The 27,351-nt window shown below is 34.3% G+C and overlaps 1 protein-coding gene and 1 non-coding gene across 2 annotated transcripts in view; one reads left to right on the forward strand and one right to left on the reverse strand.

The window, feature by feature from the left end:
• LOC114326574 (discoidin domain-containing receptor 2-like) overlaps positions 1–27,351 on the reverse strand; it is a 675,178-nt gene that overhangs the window by 120,192 nt on the left and 527,635 nt on the right. The window lies entirely within an intron of this gene.
• On the forward strand, positions 4,243–4,314 carry Trnah-gug (transfer RNA histidin (anticodon GUG)). The gene has a single exon. It is a non-coding gene; the product is annotated as a tRNA-His (tRNA).

Consider the following 27,351-nt stretch of genomic DNA (forward strand, 5'->3'; position numbering starts at 1 on the left):
TTCAGAACACAGTCCTACAGCATCAATATCAGATTCAATTAAACGTCCATCTTTTTGAATTCCTAATGATTTTTCTAAGTTGTTGCACATCGACTTAACCTCAGATGTAGTCTTGTTTTTAAGATCAGTAATGTTGTATAAAAATCCAAAGACACCAGATACTGTATTTAACTGGGAAAATCTTTCTTTTACCGCATTAGCAGCCGTGTCTAAAAGAGCAAAATAAAATTGAATCTTGAAACTTTCTGACGGGTCACTGGCAACATTTGCTGATTCATCTGTTGATTCATAATCAAACATTTTCTTCTTTTTTCTTATTCGGACCTTCTCCCTCTCAAAAATTGGTTCTATTCCAACTTCTTCTGCTACTTCCTTAGCATCAACCAGAACTCTCTGAAACTGTACATCACTTCTGGCTGTAACCAAAAACTCTTCGGTTTTTTTCAGGTGACTAACTGCTTTCTGGAGACTCAAATCCTTTTCTTGTAGTATCTTACTGGTTAGGTTTACCTGAAATAAAATATTGTGCCATGTAACAAGGGCAACAATAAACTTGAAGTCTGAGAGGTGTTTAAGTAATCCAAGTGCTTCTACCTTCGCAATACTGCCACTTGATCCTTTTAGAGAAGTGTCCTCAGAAATCTCCTCCAAAGCATCACACGCATGAGACAAGTGGTACCGCAGAGGCGTTAGTGCATCAATTCGACTGGACCATCTTGTATCACTTAAGGGTTTTAATGTCAAAGCTGGAACATGACGGCGCAAAACATCCCATCGTCGAGTTGATGCCGAAAAAAACACATATGTTCGTTGAACCACATCGAAAAAAGTAGTAACCTCTACACAGCACGAAGCTGCATCGTTCACAACAAGGTTCAAAGTGTGTGAGCAGCATGGAACATAAAATGCACGTGGGTTGACATCTAAAATTCTCTTTTGAACTCCACTTTCTTTTCCTCTCATGTTGCTTCCGTTGTCATAACCTTGCCCACGAATATTCTCTACAGGCAAAGAAATCTCTTTTAACTTTTCTAAAACTACTTCCGTCATATACTCACCACTGGTACTTTCAGTGAGAGGCACAAATCCCAAAAAGTGTTCTTTTACAAGTACTTGATGATAACTAGATACTTCTGTTGAGGATGCCAGAGATGACTTTGGTAGTTCAACAAATCGAATAATAATTGTCATTTGCTCTACGTGACTAACATCTGGTGTGCAGTCTAAAATAATAGAAAAATATTTAGCCGTATGTACTGAGGACAATATATCTGCATTTATTGCATTAGCTAAAGTTTGAATCATCTCATTTTGTATATTTTTCCCTAAGTAATGAGTGTGCCTGTTGACATCACTTTTGATTTTTCTTAGATGCTCATTCATTATTGGGTCAAACATGGCCAAATATTCAATAAATTTTAAAAAATTTCCGTTGTCATTAACATCTAATTTTTCTGTCGTGCCGCGAAATGACAAGTTTTGGGACCCAAGAGTTTTGACGAGAGCAAACAGCCGTTCTAGAATTTTCTGCCAGTAAATTTCCTCTTGTTTTATTTTTTGTTCATAAACATTGTCAACAGTTAAATTTTTTTTAAGTGCTTTTTTCAGTGTTTTCCATTTTTCAAAGTTTTGAAGGTGATCATTTGATGTTTCGTGCGTTTCAAGGAGGGCCGACATATTGTGCCAGTCATTACAACCACTTTTGCCTAATGAAGAAGAGACATTTATGCCGCCAAACACCTTACAACAAAAACAGAAAACTTTGTCGGTAGATTTTGAGTATTGAAGATAGTCTCGGTACACATATTCACCATTTGGAAGCCTCCTTCTATAATGAAAGTCAGAAAATTTTCTGTTATTCACACCCTTCGGAAATTTTCCTTTTACTTGGTCAGGTCCATGCTCTACTAAAATGGTTCGTAAAGTTTGGCGATTAATATTTAGAGTGTCCCAAGACGCTGGATCAGCATAATCAAGCGTAACTTTGGGTGAGATTGAATTTTCCGGCAGTAATTCCACTGCATTATCTGTAACGTCAACGTCCATTTCAACGAAATTATTTTGAAATTCTTGCAGTTGACGTTCGTTGTTTTCTGCAGAAGTAGATGGCGGTTCAATAGCTGTTATCCTCCTAGGACATTCTTGAGGTTGGATCTGGATGATTCCCCCAGAAGTAGAAGGTGATTCAGTATCTGTTTTCTCTGTAGCATATTCTTGAGGTAGGAGCTGGTTGGTTTTTCCAGAGGTGGAAGGTGATTCATTATAACTTTCCTCCCTAAGAGTTGTGTCATTTGGTTTAATTAAATATTTTTCAAAAGACCCTTTAGCTTTTTTTGCTGACTCCTCTCTTTCCTGTCTTCTTTTCTTAAACCAAGAGCCCGAGTGTTTTCCTGACATCATATCTGGAAAGAAAACAATGATTGGATTAAGCTAACTTCATTTTGAAAAAATGAAAAAATTTTGAATGTCTTTACTCAAGATATGAAATTAGGATTACACCCCCAAGAAGCAAGGACTTCTCTTAAATAAAATTACATTAATAGCCTATTATTTTAATATTATTTATAAATACATTTAAAGTAGGCCTAATTTTGAAATCAATTTGATAGAAATTAGAAGTTAAAAAATTTTACAAAAAAATCCAATGGTCATTCTTGCTTAAAAAGTCAAGTTATACTGTTTTCAACAAAAAATAATTTGTTTTGATAAATATTTGGAAGCAAAATTAGAAATGTCCAGGTGGATTTCAAAACTAATAATTCATTCAACATTCATATTGTGTAATATTAAATAAATTAAACAACCACTCAGTTCGCCCAAATCCCAGAACAGCAGCCAGCATGACCAGCACTCAGCAGCCAGTTCCTAATCAATCACATCGGAATCGTAGGCGAAACAGAGGCAAGTGTTCACAAGGGGTTTTCTTTAAGTTATGATAATTAAACAATCTCAATTTTGATTTGATTTAGGCCTATATACAACAACAATATGACAATGGCCTATATGATATGATGACTGAAAAAAATTATAAATATGAAGAGTATAAGCTACTTACTTGTTAATTCAAACTTCCTTTTGCAGTTTTGTTATCGTAAATTAACAACTACTACTACTGTCAATCAATGCACAAACAAAGTCAACAACACTGCACTACTACACTAAACTGAAAAGTGAAAATGCATAACACGCAGCGCCCTAATGACAGACTAGTACTCTTATTCTGTTCACGTTCACGCTATGACTGCTGGCTTGACTGAAGTGAAGAGTGTGGGGTTGCCGCGACCACTGCGCCACTAAGTAGGCTTACGCTCAGCGAGGTTGCCAAAACGAGTAATTAATGTTAACGTTAAGTTATAGTTTTGCGTTTTCTTATTTTATAAGACAACTAAAATAAAATATCCTTCACCTTTCATTACCCAGTGATTTTTCTGTCTCTGCGAGTTACACAACTACTACATGAGAAAGTACTACGTCCCTAATTTTGCGCCCTAGGCGGATTTTGCGCCCTAGGCGGCCGCCTAGTTCGCCTATATGGACGGGCCGGCCCTGACCTTAGGGCATTATCCTGTTTGCTATGTGACCATCACAGGCCTTTTAATTGAAGTATGCACTTTTAAGGCATCTATATTTTATGTAAAGGGTTTTTACCCAGATATTTTTCTTTTGTGGCTCAGCTAGCATCCAGTTTATCGAACACTGATGATGATTTTTTATAAAAATCGAAAACGTTTTGTTGTGATGTAGCCCTTTTAAGGGGTTTTTAATAAAAAATTTTTATACCTTTTACAAAGGATTTCTTTCCAATTTTGTGATTGATGGTATACAGCCAACTACAGGAAAACTTTTTCTTTTCCTTGTGGATTTTGTTTTAGTATTTGTAGCCCTTTTATGGACTTTTTACCTGCCTTTTACTAAGACAAATTTTTTATTAAATTTACTTGATATAAATTCTTTGCTATATGTATTTTTCACAAAATTGTGATATTATGTTGAAATTTTTTCCTATACCTAATTAGCACTTAGTTTGTTTGAAAATATCACTAAATTATTATTACATTTATTTATTATTTGAGCGATCTACTCGACAGCGGTCAACGTTAAAATGAAAGCAGCATGAAAGCTATTTATACAATAATACAAACTACTCGTAATTTTAAAAATATAATAAATATTTAACTGAATGAAACTAGGTTACGTTGAAAAATTGTGCAAGGTTGTTATTGATTACCAACAATCTCGATAGCCGTGATCGTCTAGTGGTTAGGACCCCACGTTGTGGCCGTGGTAACCCAGGTTCGAATCCTGGTCACGGCATGAGATTAAACTTTTTTTTTTTATTAAAAATATAGTAAACGAATGGTTGAAAAAAACACACGGTATGACATTTTTAAAAGAACCGTTTAAAACAATTTAAAATAACGATCAAATCGAAAAAATTCTTTATGGTATGGGAGCAAAGTATGCTAAATGTGTAGTCACTCGAGAGCTTTGGGGAGCTATTGGGTTGTAAAGAGTAGGTCCTAAAACCAAAATAAGTTAAGTAAAGTTTTCGAATTTAGTGGGGACTTGTGGGGAATTTAATTTTCAATTTCCAGAAATCGTTTTTTTAGATTATATCTATCCATAATTCGAAAAAATGTCTCGAATAAAAGTTACTTATTTTTACGTGAGGAATCCAAATCTGTTATAAAAAATGGGGGCTCCCATTTAAGATTTTAAAGTAACCCCCACCTAACCCCCGTGGGGGGTCGTATTTGGGGCCATTCGATAGATTTTTCAAAAATATAGAACAAGTGTATTTTTCAGTTTTTCAATTTGATGTTCATTTCGCGAAATATCGCGGTACTCGTATTTAAAATATTAAATTTACCCCCACCCCTCTCCGTGGGAAGTCGTGTTTGGTATCATTCGATAGACTTTTGAAAAATATTGAGCTCGTATTTTTTAGTTTTTCGATCTGTAATTCATTTCGCGAAATATTCGCTTTTTTCTTGTGAAACTTTGGGACTCACCCATTTCCTTACGCCCCGCTCAAATCGCCAGATTTTTGAAATATACACTCTTTTGCATATACATACTTAACTTACCTTATCTTAATCTAACGATTTCGAGTTTTTCTAAGGATAGATTTTTTTTCGGCCCCCCTTAACGAACTCCTCTGCATTAAGAGCCAATATATGGTAGAGGTACATTTTCAGGCTACAAGGTTTCTCCCCATATGATAATCTGACGCGCTCGAGTAACTGCAAAAATCTTCGCTTGGGCTCCCCTACCATTAGACATATTAAAGTGAAAAATACATAAGACAGTATTACGAGAGGGACCATAAACATAAGATACGCCGAAGATATAGCAATATTAGCTGAAATCTTGGAAAAACTTCATACCTTGTCCCTTGTTATTATAATTAACGAATACCCCTAGTAATTTATTGACCATCATACACTAGAATTAGTCCGTTTGTACATGGATATCTTGACTCAGAAAGTCATAACATCTTCTTTTCTTCTCCCTTAGAATTAAGTAATTCTGTTTTCTCCCATTCTGTCTGCGTTTATATCATATTTATTTTTTTTTCACAATTTTTTCAACAATTTTTTTAAAACTTTTTGCAATAAATCTGAAACTACTTAATATTTAATAAACAATTAAAGATATGTATAGGACATTGTACATGAGATATGTCTAGATACTTTGAGGAGTCCAAAAATTGAATAATATACAGGGTACTGTATTTGAAATAAGAAAGTTTGTATTGGACACTGTTACATGATGAGCCTATCATTCCAGCTCGTTGAAGACATATTCAGTTGTATCATCATCAATAGTTGAGGTTAATTAGTACAATATTAGTAAATACATCTTAACATTTCTTGCAGGTTCTTGACCTTTCATTTTTCCATGGAAAGCACCGTTCTTCTTCTTCTTCTTGGTTGATATCTCTATGGAAGTTTGTCATTCCATTCTTTTTTTTATTTAATGTCCATTCGTTTATACTTTATACTGTTAAATAAATACTCTAGAATAACGAACAAACTTGTCCTGGTTCCGTTTGGTGCTCTATGATTGGCAGCACTTCTTATGTTATGTCAATTGTCAACGGTTTTTGTAAAAATGAAAAAATGTCATTCATTCCTCTTCGATGTAGAATTATGTAATCACGTTTATTAAGAGTTGTTTAAATACAAATACATAAAATATCAACACATTCTTTTATTCTATATTTCATCTACATAACATATACACTGTATGTTACACACTCTTCTAATGTCTTTACTCCTCTTTCGATCTCTCAGCATATTTCCTGTAATTCTTCTCAGTACTCTCATCTCTGCCGTTTCCATTAGTCTTTGTGTTGTGGCTGTATCGGGTCTTGTTTCTGATGAATATGCCATTATTGGTCTCACACTGGCTTCCTGTCGGTCTATTTACTTTTTGTACTTGATTTCTCACTTCTTTGTCCACGTCTCCGTAGCTGGACAGTGCAATTCCAAGGTATTTGATTTCCATTACTTGATCAGTACCGATGCCATCAATTTCTATTTTACATCTGATTGGTTCTTTACTGATTACTATTGGTTTAGTATTGTTTTAGTTTTCTGAATTAGGAACTTTTATTGAATTATGCATTGAGAAGTTCAGTCAAGAAAAACGCTATCTTTCTGTTTAGAAAATGCTCGTAAACAAATTACCTTATTCTGCGGTTACACAGTCATAGTGCTAAAATAGAACACTCTGTTAAATTTCACTGTATCCAGGTAATCAAGTATATGGAATATGGTTACGTGAAGATGTAGATGTGTATATCCAGAGCAGATATAACTTTGTGTGGATGTAATAAACTCAGTCGGATGCATTATTGGAAAGGTGTAGCCCGGTGACGGAAGACGCCATAGTCGGTTCTCATTTTACAGCTTTCTTCGTTCTCAGCGGCGGAGCAGTGCAAATTTTACTAGGAGATGAAAAATTATATAAATGCATTAATGGGAAAAGAAAAGTAATTTAAAATTGTCTAAAATATTTAATTCCTTGTTGAACGCTTTCGGCTTGCAAAGCCATGTTGAGAGCTACGCTACAATAAAATATACGACTTATTAATTGAAACATAATTGACTTTATTTCATCAATAATTGTTGGCGACGAATATTCTTCTTCTTCTTATTCTTCTTTTTGTATAGACATGACTCTGTCTGTTTTTTCAATGTGCCTCTAGTAAGTTGTAGTTCAATCGTTTTCGTGGTCTTCCCACTGATCGTCTTCCTATTGGGGAACCGTCTCTCGCTGCCCTGACTATCCTATTTATTGTTGTCATTCGGCTTATGTGGTCATTCCATTCTATTCTTCTGTTTCTTACCCAGTTATTAATGTTATACACCTTGCATCTCCGTCGTATATCTGTACTTCTAGCTCCAGGCCCGGCCCCAGGGGTGGGCGAACTAGGCGGCCGCCCAGGGCGGCCAATGTAGGGGCGGAAAATTTTTGAAATTGATGAAATAATCAATTATGTTTTTAATATTATAAAAAATTAATATTATGAACAAGAGCGGCAAAAATGCAACTGAAAAATGAGAATTAAATAAGTGGAACAATAAAATTGCAAGGCTCGATCGACAGGAAATCGATAATACCACCTTCTTCTTCATTGCGTAAGAATAGTGGGATCAGAACTAAATTCACTAAAATTCTTCTTCTTCTTAAGGTGCCGAGACCGCTTGTCGATCGTTGGCTCTCATGTTGTGCAGCATATTAACAATCATTGTCTTATTTACAGCCGCACGAAATAGTTCAGTGCTAGTTTTCCCAAACCATTGGCGTAGGTTTTTAAGCCAAGAAGTTGTACGGCGGCCCACACTTCTTTTTCCCATTATTTTACCTTGCATGACAAGGTGAAGTATGTCATATTTTTCTGGGTGACGCATTATATGACCAAAGTATTCCAATTTGCGCCTTTTAACCGTGTTCACTACTTCGCAACTTTTATTCAAACGTTGCAAAACCCTTTCGTTTGTGACTCTTTCTACCCAACTGATCTTCAGAATACGGCGGTAGACCCACATTTCAAATGCTTCTAGGTTTTTTAAAAGCGATTCTGTCAGTGTCCATGCTTCAACCCCGTAAAGTAGTACTGGGAATATATAACATCGGACCATTCTTATGCGAAGTTCCAAATTTAGATCACGACTGCACAGGATTTTCTTAAATTTCATAAAACTTGTTCTTGCTTTGGCAATTCTACTTTTTATTTCTGTACTAGGGTTCCAGCTTTCATTAATATGAGTACCCAGATATACAAGATTACTTACTCGTTCAATTGAGTCATTACCGATTGTTACGTTATAGTTACTATTATTTACGGCTGCCTGTTTACTAATAACCATAAACTTTGTTTTTCTTGCGTTGAGTTTGAGTCCATATATCGCGCAGAATGCCACCATTCGATTCAATAACGCTTGAAGATGTTCAATTGATCCAGTCAGCAACAAGGTGTCATCTGCGTATCTGATATTGTTCATAAGCATACCATTAATGAGTATTCCCTCTTTTGCGTTTTCCAAGACTTCATTTAAGATTGTTTCAGCGTAAAGATTAAACAACATTGGTGACAATATACAGCCTTGTCGAACTCCGCGCTTGATTTTTACTTCTTCAGAGCACTGATTCGCAACCCTAATACATGCAGCCTGGCCCCAATACAAATTTGCGATTATTCTAATGTCCCTACCGTCCAGACCGGTAGTTTTGAGAATATGTAGCATTTTTTCATGGCGAACTTTATCAAAGGCCTTTTCAAAATCAATCGCGCACATGAAAACGTCATGATTTACATCTCTGCATCTCTGAATTAAAACTTGGGTTGCGAATAGTGCATCACGCGTTCCAAGGCCACAGCGAAAACCGAATTGAGTACTTGAGATTCTTTCCTCAATTTTTCTATATGTTCTTTGATGAATGATTCTAAGAAACGTTTTCAATACATGACTCATTAGGCTGATGGTGCGATAGTCGCTGCATTTTGTGGCTCTGTGTTTTTTTGGTAGTACAACAAATGAGGATTTAAGCCAATCTTTAGGAATTTTTCCGCTTTCATAGATTAAGTTGAACAATTTCGTAAGTATCTTAATGCCCTCGACACCTAAAAGCTTTAGTGTTTCTACGTGTTTCTACGTAAATCCCACTAAAATTCACTTAAACTTAAATGTACTGAAAATGGATATAATAATTGAAAACATATGGCTGAAGCTTTGTCCAGCCACGCTAATTCTCCAGCTCATCTACAGTTACAGCGACAGTGGGTAGAACTAGCAATTAGACTAGAATCGGGCAAAACATAGACGAAGAAATACAAAAAAATCCAAATTCAGAAACTCGTCAGTGGAAAAATGTAATAGAACCACTTGTATCAATACTACAGTTGTTAGCACAACAGTGTCTTCCATTGAGGGGCGATTCTGATAAACTCTTTCATCGCAATAATGGTAATTTTTTAAAGTTTGTTGAGCTCTTTGGAAAATTTGATCTGTTTTACAAGTGCACATTAGGAGAGCAACGAATGGTAGTAACAAGCAGCATCACTACTTGGGAACACGTATTCAAAACGAAATTATTCAGCTCCTCCATAACCAAATCAAAAATAAAATTTTAAACTTTTTGAAATCGGTAAAGTATTATGGCATAATTTTAGATTGTACACCTAATATTTCTGGGGAGAAACAAATGACAATTGTTGTATATTTTGTCGATTTAGGTTCCTGTTCACAAAGTGTTAACATTGCAAAACCATTTCTTGGATTTTGGACTGGAAACCACTGGCTTGCGACTTAGAGAAATTATTTTGTAAAAACTGAATGAACTGGGAATACCTTTGGACTTAAAAGATATGAGAGGACACGGATATGATAATGGGACAAACACGAAAGGGAAGAACTTTTTGTCCCATTTTCTAGCCATTCACTCAACTTAGTCGTGAACAATGGTGCTAAAGCCTCACGGTTTGCAGTTCCTTTCTTTTCCTTGATAATAATAAAAATTTACAACTTTTCCTCAGCATCTATTTATCGTTGGGCTATACAGAAAAATCATATTTCTAGCACAACATTGAAACCTTTGTCCGAAACTCGATGGTACTTTCCCATTGTACCACATTGTGAAAAATTGATGCAGTTATTCCGATCAGACACCAAATTGAAGAAATCTACGCGATGCTCTTGTAAATATCACTGTCAACAAAAACAACGATAAACTGGTTGCTCATGAGGCAAGCTGTTTGGCAAATAAAATCCGTGATTTTACTTTCACTTCAGAGTATTGATATGGGAATGTATCAGCTGTCAGTTTATTAAAAAAAAAACGGAAATCCATTTTAAATCTCTCAGAAATGATTTAAAATTTCAGAGCTACTTAACAGACGCAATCTCTATTGAACACGAAATAGCTGAGTCCCTGGATCTTGAAGAAATATTAAAATAAGACTTTTCCCGTGCCAAGGCAAGAATAGTGCTACTTATTTAAAAAAGTAAGTGTGTAATTATGGATATGAATAGTGAGTTTTTGGATATTAAAGTATGTTAATATATAGTAATGCATTAAAGTAAAACTTCATGAAAGTATTGCAAATATATGTGGTTTTAAGCGTATATCGTTCAAATAAAGTAGAAAATGGGGTAATAAATAATTTAGCACAAAGCACACATCAATAAAAATACAACCTTGGCGATAGCTGAAGGAAGTTTGTTAGTCTTGGACACTCTTGGATCTACCAAGGAGGTGGGGAGAGGGGACGGCGGTCGCCGATCTTGCCCAGGGCGGCAAAATCCCTAAGGCCGGGCCTGTCTAGCTCTGTCCCATAGAGTCTTACCATCGATTTTAGAAGGGTTTTCATCTCCGCTGTTTCGAGCAATCTTTTTGTCTTCTCTGTGTCGGGTCGTGTTTCTGCCGCGTATGTCATTATTGATCCGATGACAGTTTTGTAAATTCTGCCTTTCATTTCTTTTCCGATATTTTTATTTCTCCATAGTGTGTCATTCAGGCAACCTGCGGCTCTGTTTGCTCTATTCACTTGATCTTCCACTTCTGTTTCGAGACTTCCTTAGCTAGATAGTGTGATGCCTAGATATTTAAACTCCATCACTTGTTCTATTGTCTGACCTTCCAGCTCCAATTTACATCTTATTGGATTTGCTGTTATAACCATGCATTTTGTCTTTTGTGAGGAAATTAACATGTTAAATTTTCTGGCGATTTTAAGTATTTTAAGTTGTTTTTCTCCCATTTGGTATCCATTTTTAGTTCTTACTTTTTTTATTATTTCGTATTATATGTCTTATCTGTCTTATCCCATTACCGGCTTCAATTGGGTCAGTTAATTCATCGTCCACTTTTACTTTTATTGTGTTGTTCTGGTAGATGTTTTCGATCGTTTTAATTATTTCTAGAGGTACCTCTCTCGAGTATAACAAATGGATAACGGCCTTTAATATGACCCTGTCAAATGCTTTCTTAAGGTCCACGAAACATAAATATGCCGGTTTGTTGTATTCCAACGATTTCTCTTGAACTTGCCTCATTATAAATATAGCGTCAGTGCATGACCTTCCCGACCTAAAACCGTGTTGTTCTTCTGCTAATTTTATAATTTCATTCAATTTGTTTGTTATCACTTTGGTTGTTAATTTTAATGTTGTGTTTAATAAGTTAATTCCTCTGTAATTTTCCGGGTCCGATTTGTCCCCTTTTTTGAAAGGATTGGGAACAAGGGAAGCTTTGTTCTCAATGTTAACATTACTTCAACGATCATGGGAAGTACAGAAACCAATTTACGTCTGCTTTATATATTTTGAGAAGGCGTTTGATAGGGTTCAACATGATAGGCTGTTTGAATATCTAGAAATGATTGGAATAGATGATAAGAATCTGAGACTTTTACAACATCCATATTGGAAATATTGGAATCAAGAAGCTTCTATTCTGGTAGACGGCAAAGAAACAGACACAATTTCCATTCAAAGAGGTGTCAGACAGGGTTGTGTGTTATCCCCAACTTTGTTTAACGTATACTTAGAAATAATTTTTAACGAAGCCTTGGAAGGACAATGTGGAGTTCGAATCGGGGGAGAAACTATTAAGACATCAGATATGCAGACGACACCGCGATCAAGTTTGAAAGTATCGAAGATCTTCAATTCTTTATAGATCGAGTCACTAGAGAATGCTCCAATAACGGACTTACCATAAATACAACAAAGACAAAGTTAGTAAACAAGACGTCGGCCCTATGCAACTAATTGTCAGTAATGAACCAATAACAAAAATTACCCATTTTAAATACATAGGATGTTGGATAAACGAGACCCTAAATCCGGATGAAGAAATCAAAACTCGTATAGAAATTGCAAGAGGAACATTTATGAAACTTAGATCTATTCTGAGCAACTCTCAGCTGAACTTACAACTAAGAATCAAGTTCCAAAAATGTTATGTGTATCCTGTATTACTATATGGATGTGAAACCTGGATCATGAAGGTTAACATGATGAACAAATTAGAAGCCTTCGAGATGTGGTCGTATCGTAGAATGCTCAGAATATCTTGGGTTCAACGCATTTCAAACAGAGAAGTCTTAAACAAAGTAGGTCAAGGCGAAGGTGACCTAATCAAGATGATAAAAAAGAGAAAATTTGAATATCTAGGGCACGTAATGAGAGGTAGCAGATACAGGATGCTGCAGTTAATACCCAATGGAAAGATCGACGAAAAAAGAAGAATTGGTCGGAAGAAATATTCATGGCTCCGAAATCTTTGTCAATGGACTGGCTTATCAGCAGATCAATTGTTACATGCCGCACAAGATCGAGAACGATATCGGCAAATTTTTATGGAAGCTACCCACGCCTAAAATTTGGGCACGGTACTTAAAGAAGAAGAATAAAGAACAAGTTTTTTACTGAATGTAGTTCAATAAAATAGTTGAACGTATAAATCCAAACAAAAGGTATATGAGAACGTTTCTTTCTGTAGTCGAGCCCGCTTATTGGAATAGCCTTTGTGCCAATCCAAAGTATTCCTATAACCGGGATATTCTAATAACCGATCATTGGTCGCTAGTAGAAACGTTTCGGGACCTCAAACTTCTATTCTTTAAACCGGGATTTTCCTTTAAGAGGTATGTATTCTAATAAGCGGGTTTGACTGTAATAGGTGTCATTGTAAAAAAAACAGATATATAACTGTCCTCCTACAGGTGCCACCCCTGAACTCTAAAACACTTCCCAGTTTTACAGCCCCTACGGCATATACTTTGAATTTTTCCCCGCATATATAGGTATAAAACCAACCACTCAAGAATACAGAAACTCTATCTCTTATGCACAATTCTGAAAGTGAATAGAGAAAGGACATAAATTTTGTCGGTAAACAAAACCAACATTTATTGAGAGGATTAGCCAAGTTAGCAAATGGGGCAAATATGCCGGTCTTCGGAAAAATGTGGAAATCTGATGTAAATTTAAATTTTTCGCTTGGTGGAATTTAAGTGCTGTACATTTTTATTACGAGGATATAAAAATATAGATTTGCCTGATTAGAGACAGTCTAGACAACAGGAGATACTTGAGAATATTGCTTATTTGTATAAGAAAAGCACGGTCAACCAAGTAGACTGAAGGTCATGAGGTGGCACCAACATAGAGAGAGTCATCATAACGCAATTTGTACCACATCAGCTTTTTTTGTAAGAGCCCAAAAAAGAAAAAAATATTTAGAAAGCTTCTTGGTAGAAGAAGTCTCATCTCAAAGTAGTTTTAGGTCTGGTCGATCAACAACGGACCAGATTTTTGTGATGAAGCAGATTCTGGAAAGAACGAACGAATTCATTATCGATACACCTACCATCTCTTTATACATTTTATATCAGCCTATGATAGTGTAGTGCTATGATAGTGCGTCCGAACAAAAAAAGCTATGAAGCAATAAGCAATGTAATGAAAGATTGAAAAATATTTTACCAACCATGAACACTCCTGATTCCGACAAGATTCGGCTATCTTTTAAAACACTTTAATACAAATCTTGACTCACTGTGAGTCACAGCCTAATACCGACTAAACTAGACCAAAAAAGTGTGGATGTCTGAAAAGTCAAAATGGCTGAAACTGAGAACCCTCTTAGGAAATTCCAGTACCGACTGCCATCTAGAGCTATTCAGGCTGCTTGCAAACGAGACAAGAACAAGCATGTAGAGAAAATCTGCAGATAGATTTAACAATATGCCGACACAAATAACATCAAAGAACTAGATAAAAAAGATCAAGGCAGGTTTTGTTTATATTTGATTCAGAGTTGGACCACCATCTCCATATAGCTATTTCAGCATCCTTATGCATCATCAGTGAAGTTTATGCAGTCACAACTCTGAAGGAAATATAAACATTCTGCCTATTTTAAGGCAAACCATCGCAATGCAATGAACCCACCTTTTGAGACGCAATTTAGCGACATCTCTCGTATTACGAGGAAAACAACGAAAAGCCCCAGATACAAAGTTAACTACCTTTTAAACAATTAGAATAATTGAAATAAAAATATAATAAACAATATTTTAAATCTAAGACTTTTCGCTAATAAACTGCTTTCTGGCTGCATCCCGTATCTCCGGATTTTACAATATATAATCACAGAGACGACGAAAATAGGAGAAAGCAAATAGAGGACACTTAGGCCACGCATTTACCTTCTCTTCTTCTAGGAAAAGGACCGAAAGACAGTTTCTAAATACTCAAAACTGAGTAAAAATGAAAAAGATCTTTGAAAGACAAAGTAGTCAGACTACTCCCATGTAAATTGAAGCAGAAATCTTGGCCTATCAAAAATATTGAAGACACCAAATGGATTTGGACAAGGTTATAGAAGTTTAGAGGGTGTATTGTCTTGATACGCCGATACGGATTAGATGCCCGCGGACACCCTTATGTACCTGAATGACAAGCTTTCACTTTCCACTCTCCTTTGACAGGGACACATCATAATCCTCTCTCAGATACCGACAACACAATCTTTGAATCTAAATCTGACATATACCTTTTTCCGAGGTTGAATTTACTCGGAAAGCAGCAGGCTATTGTGACATAATTATGTCACAGACTGCCTTCAGCTCCCGGCCTAACAGACCCGAGTTGTTTACCAAGTAACCTTTTTTTATGATTTATGACCCATCTCGATTTTGGAGTAAATACTTGTTTCTTGTAAATACTATTCGAGATGTTGTTTATTTCTAGAAATCGAATGTTGTATAAATAGTAGGTTTTTGTAATTAGCAGGGCAGTTGTGAATTTGAAAACGTCGGTGTACTTTGATATGTAAGGGACGCGCTATATTTTTGAATTTGTGATTAGATAAATTATTAGATTTAGTGTTATAAATAAATTAGATATCGTAGTTTGTAAAATAAAGGATATAAATTCAGTGATTTTCATTTGTTTAGAAGTAAGTTATTAAAAATAAGTAAAGTCAACTAAAACTAAACATTAGTGCCTAAAAGATCATAGAAAAGTCAATTTTGTAACACTATCATTTCATTACCGCTGATGTTTTGAAGGAACTTCTGTTATGTGGAGTGTGAATATTACATCAACTGTGTAATGAAATCTGGTACACCGGCGCCTGGACTAAAGATTGGAGGACTATGATCATACCTCTACATAAGAAAGGTCCAACAAATAATTCTAACAAATTTAGACTGGTAGCTCTAACTTCACACGCCAGTAAGGTGATCCTCTACATCCTGCAACCCTTACAACTTTAAATGTAAAGCCAATCAAATGGCAAAAGTCAATGGGGAAAAGTCTCCCATTTGAAAAAAAATACCTGTCTTTCCGAATTTTCATATTATTTATGAGAATGAAAAGCCACAAGGAAAAATTTTCCTGTAGCTGGCTGTAGGTATATCATTAATGACAAAAAATTTATTGAAAAATCCTTTATAAAAGGACTACAAAACCCCTTAAAGGGCTACATCTAAATCACAAAACGTTCTAGATCTACATGAATCACCGTCAGTGCTGATAGAGACTAATCACATGCTGAACCACCAATAATTCATGAGTAAAAATCCTTTAAATGTTTTAAAAATATGTGAGAGTAACATCCAGATTTACATCCAGTAACAGCCAGAGTAACATTATTATTAAAAAATCCAAATGATGGATAAAATTCTTATGGATAAGGCCTTTGGTATCGTATGATATCGTATAATATGTCCATTACATTACGGACGTTACTCTAACATATTTTTAAAGGGTTTTATATAACTTTTATAGGGTTTTTTTACCCATGTATTTTTGGTGGCTCAGCAATTGATTAGCCTGTATCAGCACTGATGATGATCTATGTAGATCGGAAACGTTACGTGATTTAGATATAGCCCTTTGAGGGTTTTTTTAAATAAATATATACCAAATGAAATAAAAATTCCATTTTTTTAATTCAGTTGCAATGCGAAGGCAAAACAATGTTATTTTTCACTTAAAATACGAAGAGCACTCCAGCCCTCTGAATCGACGATTTTCGACTCTTGTTGGAGTCTCATAGGAGAGAACGTAGGCCTGCTTCTCCATACTTTAAGTGATCAACGCCGATAGTTTATCCCCCACATCGCAACTGACGTGAATGGACTAGGTGACTAGCGTCATCTGGCAATTGAAAGATGAAGTAGTTTTCAATCCTAATAACAATATTATTAATATTTAAAAATATTAAAATACTACTAAAAGATTTTTAAATTGAAAACTTATTGGTCCATTTTCTTGGTAACACCTCCATGGCTTCTAAAATTTGCAAGCCAGATGGATGCTGAAGCGAAGAAGACAAGAGGGAATTCAAAAAACTTACAATTCACGACCCCGTCTGTTCAGCTGGTAAATTCCAACAGAAAATGGACTTAAGTTACTTAAAGAAGTGACGACCAATATAAAAATAAAATAAAAATTCCATTTTTTTAGTTGAGTTGCAATGCGAAGGCAAAAATTTTGATTTTATTTTTATATTGGTCGCTACTTCTTTGAGTAACTTAGGTCCTTTTTCTGTTGGAATTTACCAGCTGAACAGACGGGGTCGTGAATTGTAAGTTTTTTGAATTCCCTCTTGTCTTCTTCGCTTCAGCATCCATCTGGCTTGCAAATTTTAGAAGCCATGGAGGTGTTACCAAGAACATGGACCAATAAGTTTTCAATTTAAAAATCTTTTTTTAAATATTAATAATATTGTTATTAGGATTGAAAACTACTTCATCTTTTAAATATATACCTTGTACAAAGGATTTTTCAATAATTTTTTTTAGAATCAAAATATTACCCGTAAAATCTCTTTAAATTATCAACCTGTGTTTGACATTACGTTTTTAGCGTTCAAGGTAGATACTAAAATCTATTAATAGTGTCGTATCTAATACAATTATTACAGTAGGTCACCAAAAAATGGTCTTATCGTATATCGTTACGAATTTATGACCAATTTTAATCAAAATCAGTTGAAAAACCACAGCAAATATTTTCCTATCGTCCGTTTATTGTTCCCAAACTACATTTTTGTGTCTTTCATTGATTAAATCCATTTTTCATGAGCTAACAGCACGATAAGAAGTGCCTCTCCTTCAATAACGCGACATTAATCTTCAATTTTCGATATTAATTCTTTCTGTCCTCTTCTAGATGAAAGGACTCGTTCAAGTCCGACGAAATCGCTCTTATAGCTATTACATTTATTGCTTTTTTACTGCGGCCTTTCTCTTGGAAGAGCTCTCGAGGATATTTGTTTCACTTTTGTCCGATTGACAATTTTAAGCAACATTAGTAATTAGAGATAATTGCTTGGGCGTATGTTTGTATGTACGTTGTTTTTACTGGTAGTGGACAGTCAAAAAGTACATGAGAAAAATTGATTTTAACAAATATTCAAAATTAAATATAACTTGTGATTATTATTCTCTAATAGCTGACATCCAAGTGAAGCTCTAAAAAGTAGAAGAAAGCCCCAAAACACCAAAATTACATATATCAGCATCCAAAAAAACGCTAATAGAAAATGACCTGAATAATCAGCTAAAGAATTCAACAAATGAAAACAATACAGAACTATGGAACACATTTAAAGATCTTAGCTGGAAAGTAATGGAAAAATATACAACAACGATGTAGAGGCACAAAAACAACAATGGATGACTGATGAAATCCTGGAATTGATGGAGCAGAGAAGAAAATTGAAAGATAACAAGACAGAATACAAAGAAAAACAGAAACTAATTAAACAAAAAATAAAGGTAGATAAAGAAAAATGGATGGAGGATAAATGCAAGGAATTAGAAACGTTGAATGAAAAACATGATACGTTTAATATGTTTAAAAAAGTTAGAGAAGTAGCTGGTCTTTATCATAAGAAAACTCCACATACTATAACCGATTCGTCGGGAAAAATGATAATAGACAAACACGAAATTCGAACTACCTGGTATAATGACTATTGTAAAAATGAATGTACAGCTTTGAAATTATTGTCAAAAGAGGGTTCTTTTGGTGCTTAATATGTGACAAAAATTTCAAAGCGATTCATAAAATTGTTTAAATTTTATTCAAATTGTTTATCCCAGAGAGCATTTTTTTGCAACAACATGTCAGAAAAAAAATGATGTTAGAACCAATCCACAATGAAAGTGGAGCTATATTTTCAACTTGGTTTAAAAAAAGTATATAAAAAATGCATTTATTAGTAATAAATAATTATGCAAAAGTATCATCGATCTTTCCTTATAAACTTTTTATTTTTTTATAGAATAAATTATATATAGTATTACAATTTTTTATCAATTATTGTATATAAATAATATTACTTATTAGTTGTGCATCTAAAAGAGAGTAAAAAAATAGATCTTTTTAAAAAAGTTATTCAAAAAGTTTATAAAGAAAATTTGACGATACTTTTGCATAATTATTTATTACTAATAAATGCATTTTTATTCACTGTTTTTAAACCAATTTGAAAGTCTAGGTCATGTTCTTTCATTTGACACCTGTAAACTTTTTATCACCTATTACGCACCAAAGAACCCTCATTTGACAAAAAATTTAAAGCTGTACACTAATTTTTATAATAGTTATTGTGAAATTATTTTTTTGCAATTTTTTCGCAATTATATTAATAACAAATGAGTATATCAAACTTTGTAATACGCCTTTTAATGGCTTCGAAACGTTAATAAATTAATTTTTTAGTAAAATTGTGGCTTATTTCCCATAAAAAATACGTAATTGTAATACGCCATTTTAAATCTTTTTCTATGCTCTCGAAGATGTTTATATTAGAAAAACCATTTTTTCTATTGATTTGAAAAAAAGCATTTGAAATAGTTACAATTTGTTCTTATAGGTACTACCTGTCGAAAAAACGCTTGGATGTTGAAGTGTCACGAACAGGGTATATTTTTGTCTTATTACCCTGGCCTAATATACAATCCCTGTAACGCTAATTACACACGCCGATTTTGGACGGTCGATTTGGACATTGCACATACGCCGAACGGTGATCGATACGGTCGTGCGTATGTGTAATGTCCCATTCTCACATGTGGTTCACTATAGGAATTAGGAAGACCGATATAAAATCGACTGTCCAAAATCGGTGTATGTGTGTAATTAGCGTAAGTCAGGCTATTAACGGTTGTGCGTTTAGTTCGTCAGAATAATCAGTGGTGGCACTAAGATCCCGCAGGCCCCCCGTAAGGTTGTTCACCAGGCCCCCCATAATACTGCACGATCACCATCATAAATGGTTGTAGGCTTAAATGATGCCCGAAATAAAATAAAAATAATATACGTTATTCTTTAAAGAAAGGTCAAACATCTATTGAGATATCTGACACAATTATTTCATAAGATGTCACAATATTATCTAATTAAAGAAAATTCAATCAAAATAATTTATAGTCAATCTCAAAATTAAATGCATTGTTACCCAGTTAACAAAAGATGTATACACTCAATGGATTTAACCAATTTTCGCTATAAAAAAATGGAAAAATTTTTAGTAGGCCGTAATAACAATAACAATATTTTTATTCCTGTTATACATCAGCAGTCACTGAAGGTAAAAAACAACCATTACCTCCGATTTCGTTGAACCTCTGTCGATTTTCATTCAAATTGGTGTGGAGTTAGAGGATAGAGGATACGCCAAGAAACGAAAGTAAAGTTTTACCCTGGGGGTTAAAAATTATATTATTAAAAATAACATTTGTTATATAAAGTTAATAATTAAAATCTTTGTTCTTTAATAACTCAAAAAGTATTGATTTATTTTGATCACTTGATATAACATAATTTTGCTAAAAATTTGTCCCTCTATCCATTTATAAGGTTATTTTTAATAAAATAATTTTCACCCCTTGAAAAGGGGTGCAAACCGCCTCTGTTTATATGATCAGATCTGTAAGTTTCATATATTCAAAGTGCTTATTTTTTAAACAAATTGGTTTTAAAGTAGAATTTTTAATTTTGAAAAAAATGCTTTTTTTTCAAAATAACTTAAAAATTATTAGAGATACCAAAAATCTCAAACCATAAAAAAATTGACTTTTTCTTAAGGGGCCTCATAGCTTTGGTTGCCTAGGGGCCTCAAGATTCTTAATCCGCCACTGACGAGACCTATACTACTGGAACTTAAAAGCAGCACCAAAAGAACAGAAATACTGAAGCAATCGAAAAAACTAAAAGAAACAGGCATTTACTTAAATGAAGATTACTTCAAGGAGATACAAGATCAGAGGAGAGTACTTAAATAACACTTAAAGGAAGTAATAGAGAAGAGTCAGAAAACATCGCAAATTATAATAAGCTTAACATAGACAACAAAACATATACTGTAGAGAGCTTAGGATATAGGAGAAAGCAGACACAAAGCAAAATTGTGAAAACTAAAAATACCTCAAGGAAGCCCTAGAGATAGAACATAAATATATTGAAACATCACCAGGAGACAATCAACGAAATTGAATTAAAATACTTAAAGAAAATAACCAATGAGAAGAGACAAGGGAAGTTTAAAAGAAGCATTCACAATCCTAGCAAATGAAGTACGGAAAAGAAGTCTAGAAATCTTCTTTGCTCTAGAAGATAACAACATGAGAGAAATTAAGATAGAAAACTGCAGTTTTGAAAGAGTTTAACAATTTAAATACTTAGGAGAAATAATTGTGAATGGCAAATATAGGAGAAATAAAAAAGTCAGAAAAATTATGGGTCCGATAAGAATGGAAAGCGGAGAAATGAAAGAAGAGTGAACCGTGAAATAAAGAACATAATGAAGGGAGCAGATATAGTTAGGCAGAAATTGACATACATAGATGGAACATACAGAGAAACTGAAAGAAACATCTAGTGAGAGATGGGAGAACTAAGTCATGACAGATATCCAAATCGTAAAAAAAAGAAACTGAAGGGACCTATACATAAATCTAAATGAGTGGAAGTAAATTGTAACGAAAGCCAAGTCATTCAACAATGATTTTCGTTGGTTTCCTCGTTTTGCGACAGATGTCGCTAGATTGCGTCTCAAAAGGTGGAATCATTGTATCGCGATGGTTTCCCTTAAATAGGCAGGGTTGTTAATATTCGCTTCAGTGTTGTGACTGCATAGCTTCACTGAAGATGCATGGGATGCTGAAATAGCTATATGGAGATGGTGGTCCAACTCTGAATCGAATAAAAACAAAAACTGCCTTTATTATTTTTCATCTTTACTAAGAATTGAGTATTTAGAAACTGTCTTTCGGTCCTTTTCCTTGACGGAGAGAAGGTAAATGCGTGGCCAAAGTGTCCTATTTGCTTCCTCCTATTTTCGTCGTCTCTTGTGTTTATATATTGTAAAAGCCAGAGATACAGGATGCAGCCAGAAAGCAGTATATTAACGAAAAGTCTTGGATTTAAAATATTGTTTATTATATTTTTATTTCAATTATTCTAATTGTTTAAAAAGTAGTAAACTTTGTATCTAGGGCTTTTCGTTGTTTTTCTCGTTTTGCGAGAGATGTCACTAGATTGCGTCTCAAAAGGTGAAATCATTGTATCGCGATGGTTTCCCTTAAATAGGCAGGGTTGTTAATATTCGCTTCAGAGTTGTGACTGCATAGCTTCACTGAAGATGCATGTGATGCTGAAATAGCTATATGGAGATGGTGGTCCAACTATGAATCGAATAAAAACAAAAACTGTCTTTATTATTTTTCATCTTTACTCAGAATTGAGTATTTAGAAACTGTCTTTCAGTCCTTTTCCTTGACGGAGAGAAGGTAAATGCGTGGCCAAAGTGTCCAATTTGCTTTCTCCTATTTTCGTCGTTTCTTGTGCTTATATATTGTAAAAGCCAGAGATACAGGATGCAGCCAGAAAGCAGTTTATTAACGAAAAGTCTTGAATTTAAAATATTGTTTATTATATTTTTATTTCAATTAATCTAATTGTTTAAAAAGTAGTAAACTTTGTATCTAGGGCTTTTCGTTGTTTTCCTCGTTTTGCGAGAGATGCCGCTAGATTGCGTCTCAAAAGGTGAAATCATTGTATCGCGATGGTTTCCCTTAAATAGGCAGGGTTGTTAATATTCGCTTCAGAGTTGTGACTGCAAAGCTTCACTGAAGATGCATGGGATGCTGAAATGGTGATGGTGGTCCAACTCTGAATCGAATAAAAACAAAAACTGCCTTTATTATTATTATTATTTATTATTTCTCATTCAACAAACTTTGGCAATACACAAGAATAATACGGAGTGGTTAATAGCAATAAGTAAATCCAAGAGCTCTAACTGATAACAAGAAAGGCTTTGATTATGATGATATACCGAGTATTTTTCTAATATATCGTCTAATTTTTCTTTTGTCATAAACTTAAAAAAGTTTAAAAAAGAGCTTAAAAAAATTCAATCGTTAGACATTCAATTCTTATCATTTTGCAGCCACTTTGATGGTCTTTTTTGCAGCCGCTTTCAATAAAAAGTAATCTTGAGGTTGTAGTATTCAAATAAGTATCTAAACGTATATATTGACTTCAGACACCGTAACATCTTTATAAAAACCATTTTTTTCTCTTCTACTCGAGAAAATTGAAATTTTTTTTCCATCGGCCGATTCATAGCTTGCCGTTTTTGCTTTCGAAGCTACTTGCGTGTTAAATGTACCGAAATATATTTTGCGGCACGTACAGAGAACTTTTTATTAGTCCCTAATAATATCGCTTGTACACGTTTCGGCATCGTAAACTGTCTAGACCATTTAACTAATCCAATTATTTTAGAAGTAAGAAAATTTGAACGGATGCTTTTGGTGTAAAAAGGCTCTTGTTTCGCTATTTGCTCGCTGGAATGCTGACCGTTAAAAGGGTTGTAAAAGGAGGGATGCTCAGAAGTTTGGGAGTCCTTAAACTTTCTAAATTCGATTTGTAAATGTATTATAGAACAGTTTTTAAGGCAGAATATCAATTATCTTCATTGTAAGCCGAAAATAAGTATTTATGACCATTTGAACGTCATCAGAATGGCTTCTCTCAACTTTTGTAACGATCATAGGCGTAACCAGGATGATCCTAAGGGGGGGGGGTTACAACTACTGGAAAGGGGGGTTACAACTACTGGAAGGTCTCTGAGGGGTATGGTGTTAAGCGTATAAAGCTCAAAGTACATCCCAATGGGGGGGGGTTATAACCCCCAAAACCCCCCTGGTTACGCCTATGGTAACGATTCCAAAAATCACAAATGCTAAAGCTTGCAATGACTATTGGACAATTGCATTAATGAGCCACACATTGAAAACCTTCCTTAAAATCATACATAACAGAATCCACGTGAAATTAGAACAAGAAATAAGTGATTCACATATGGGTTTTAGAAAGGATCTAGGAACTAGAGAAGCATTATTCGGAGTCAATGTTCTGACACAACGATGTCTGGATATGAATCACGACATATATGCTTGCTTCATAGATTTTAAAAAAGCTTTTGACAGAGTTCAACATGAAAAGCTTTTAAGTATTCTTAAGACCAAAAACATAGATAGTAGAGATCTACAAATTATATCGAATCTGTATCAAAATGAAAGCAAGAGTAAGAGTCGAAGGAGAGCTGACAGAGGAAGTAAGTATATTTAGAGGAGTTCGACAAGGGTGCATACTTTCACCACTCTTATTCAACGTCTACAGTGAAGTGATATTTCAAGAAGTTTTATTGGATATTGTGGAAGGTATGTTGGTCAACGGAAATAGCATTAATAATATTAGATACGCGGACGATACGGTCATATTTGCAAGTGACATGGAAGATTTACAGTACATATACAACATGTATACAATGCATGTGAAAGGTACGGACTGCAAATGAATCTCAAGAAAACGAAATCAATGAAAACCACAAAATGTAGATAACCTGATCATCAATAATACAACGATCGAAAGAGTAACAACATATAAATATTTAGGAACGTGGCTAACCGAAGATGGAGATCAAACAAAAGAAATCAGATCTAGAATAGAAATGGCAAGAAACACGTTAAAAAAATTGAAGAACTTACTTTGCGACCGTAACATTAATCTAGAGATCCGCACAAGAATGCTAGGTTGTTACGTTTTTTCTACTTTACTACACGGCATGGAAGCGTGGACAATAAAACAGTCTGAAATCAAAAAATTAAACTCCTTTGAGATGTGGTGCTACAGGAAAATCCACAGAATATCGTGGACTGAAAAAGTAACTAATATAGAGGTGTTACAAAGAATGAAGAAAGAATGTGAAGTCATAAAAACTGTTAAAATTAGAAATATTCAATATCTGGGTCATATAATGAGGGGCTAGAAGTACGTATTACTTAGGTTAATTATGCAAGGGAAGATACAAGGGAAGAGAAACCCAGGACGACGCAAAATATCCTGGCTAAGAAATTTGAGAGAGTGGTTCGGTTGCAGCTCATTAGAATTATTCAGAAGTGCGGCCAATAAAATTAAATAGCGATGATGATTTCCAACCTCCGATAGGGGAAGGAACCTGAAGAAGAAGGACGTCATCAGTACGGTGGAGCCAAGGTAGACTAGGAGTGTGTTAACATCCATCCTAAATAAAAGAACTGGCATCGATAATTCAATCAACACAACAAATGAAGCCACCGATGAAGTATCTTATGATAGTGATTATACCAAAACATTCCCAAAAAATCTCGGATGTAAAGCATTTAAAAGATGTTTTTACCCATCGAAAACTTGTTTTCAGGAAATACTGGTTAGCAAACATTCAAAAGGTGGCTTTAGATACCAAAGAGAAATTTTGAAGAAATTTTCCCTGACCGCTGATAGGCGAGGTAGTGATAAGTTGAATGTAGTCACGTAGTCAGTACAGTGTTGCCAACCGCATTTCTCTAGATTATCTGGTGATCGCTCGAAAAATATCCGATTTGTCACGAAAAGATACGCTCGTAGGCGTAGCCAGGTGGGGTTGGGGTGTCATACACCCCCGCATTTGGATGTACTTTGATCTCTCTACGCCCTCCCTAGGATTATCCTGGAAAAATTATTCTGTAATTAAAATCAATGTTGCCAATGTTATTCTTTTATCTGACTACTTATTACAGAATAATTTTTAATCCGCTGGATTTTCTGTTTTACCGTTTATTTTAAAAATTTTTGTTTATAGATTGAAATCTCGTATCCTAGCTGATTAATTCATGTAATTACCTACTATTATTATATTGTACGTATTTTGTATTATTGGAAGTGTAAAATAATCTAAATATTTCATTATTTGAATCTTTTTATTTATTTTTAAGTAAAAAAAAACACTTTTAAATATTATTTTATTAAAACATAATAACTACCTAAAACTAGGTACTAGAAAAATAAATACAATACAACTACATTAAGAGCGTAGGCACACAATTTCTTGTCAATGGTTTTTCAAGTCCTGAGAAAACTAATAAGTATTTTTGAAAAATTTAAAGCAGAATGAAAGATTAAATTATTACCGAGGGCCGAAAGTCCCTGAAGACTTCTATAATGTTTATTGCAATAAGTTACAGTGGTGAAAAAAAAAAGAGAACATTGAGTGTGATTCTTAATTTCAAATACCTCATTCATAAAAACCTTCTTGTTTATTCTAGGAGACTTTTGGCCCTCGGTAATAATGTAATCTTTCATTCTGCGTTTAAATTTTTCAAAAATATTTATTAGTTTTCTCAGGATTCGAAAAAAATGAATGCGTTTAAAAATTATTGGTCCGAAATTTTGCCCCTACGCTCTTTTAGCAACTAAAGATTTATTTTAACTAAAACAGTAGAAACATAACTGACAGTCTTAAAACATTAAAAACCTAAACATGTACGTACTTATTTTTTATTTTGCCATACGTTACATTGTAACATTTTTTTTGAAGGTGTAAATTTTACGCAGCCTGTATTACCAACACCATCTTTGTCACCAATAAAGCCATAATTGTAGATGCATTTAAGAGGCTTCTTTTATCTGTTTTTATATTGAATACATTACTATGCGCTTAACACCATTACTATTCCATATCACTAGAGACCCTCTAGTAGTTGTAACCCCCCTTAGGACACACCGTTGACATTAGCGTTTGAAAATGGTAGAACGAATAACAATGAAAATATGTACTTTTTTTTAAATTAGGAAACAAATATATATTAGCTTCATTTTTTAATTTTACCATTTATCCATTATAAAAAAGTATTTGCACAAACCAAAATTTATTTCAACAGACGTTTACCTAAGCGCTGCACTACATAAAATAAAAATAAAACTAAATCGTGAATAATAGCTATCATAAGTTTAAAGACTAAAAACCCATAAATAAAATCGGCTGTTTTTGAAATTTGAATTGGATCAGAGTGGAAACATTTGTGCATTCAAATTCTAAACACAACAATTCGCACAGGTAGTTTTGTCCCTTCTTATCTGTCCCTACTTAGATAGTTACCATGAAAAGTATCGGATGTCGCTAACATTCATCCAATATATAGGTTATTTATAGAAATTTGGGTGGAACCAAAGAAAATTAATGTGTTGTTGCGAATATATGAATGAGAAGCGGATTTTTTTTAAAGTTTATTAGTCTGTTGTAGTAGATTAGTATATACAATGAAAAATATACGCAAATATCCCATTTATTTAAAAATACGAAGAAGATACGACAACTCTCAAAGAGATACGCAAATCGGATAATTATTCGCTGATTGGCAACACTGAGTCAGTATCAATTTAGTATTCGACCAGTAGGATCGTCGCCTTTCTTAGTTTAGAGTTTGGATGCCAAACTGTCGCGTAT

The sequence above is a fragment of the Diabrotica virgifera genome, chromosome 9, assembly GCF_917563875.1.
Source record: "Diabrotica virgifera virgifera chromosome 9, PGI_DIABVI_V3a".
NCBI lineage: Eukaryota > Metazoa > Arthropoda > Insecta > Coleoptera > Chrysomelidae > Diabrotica > Diabrotica virgifera.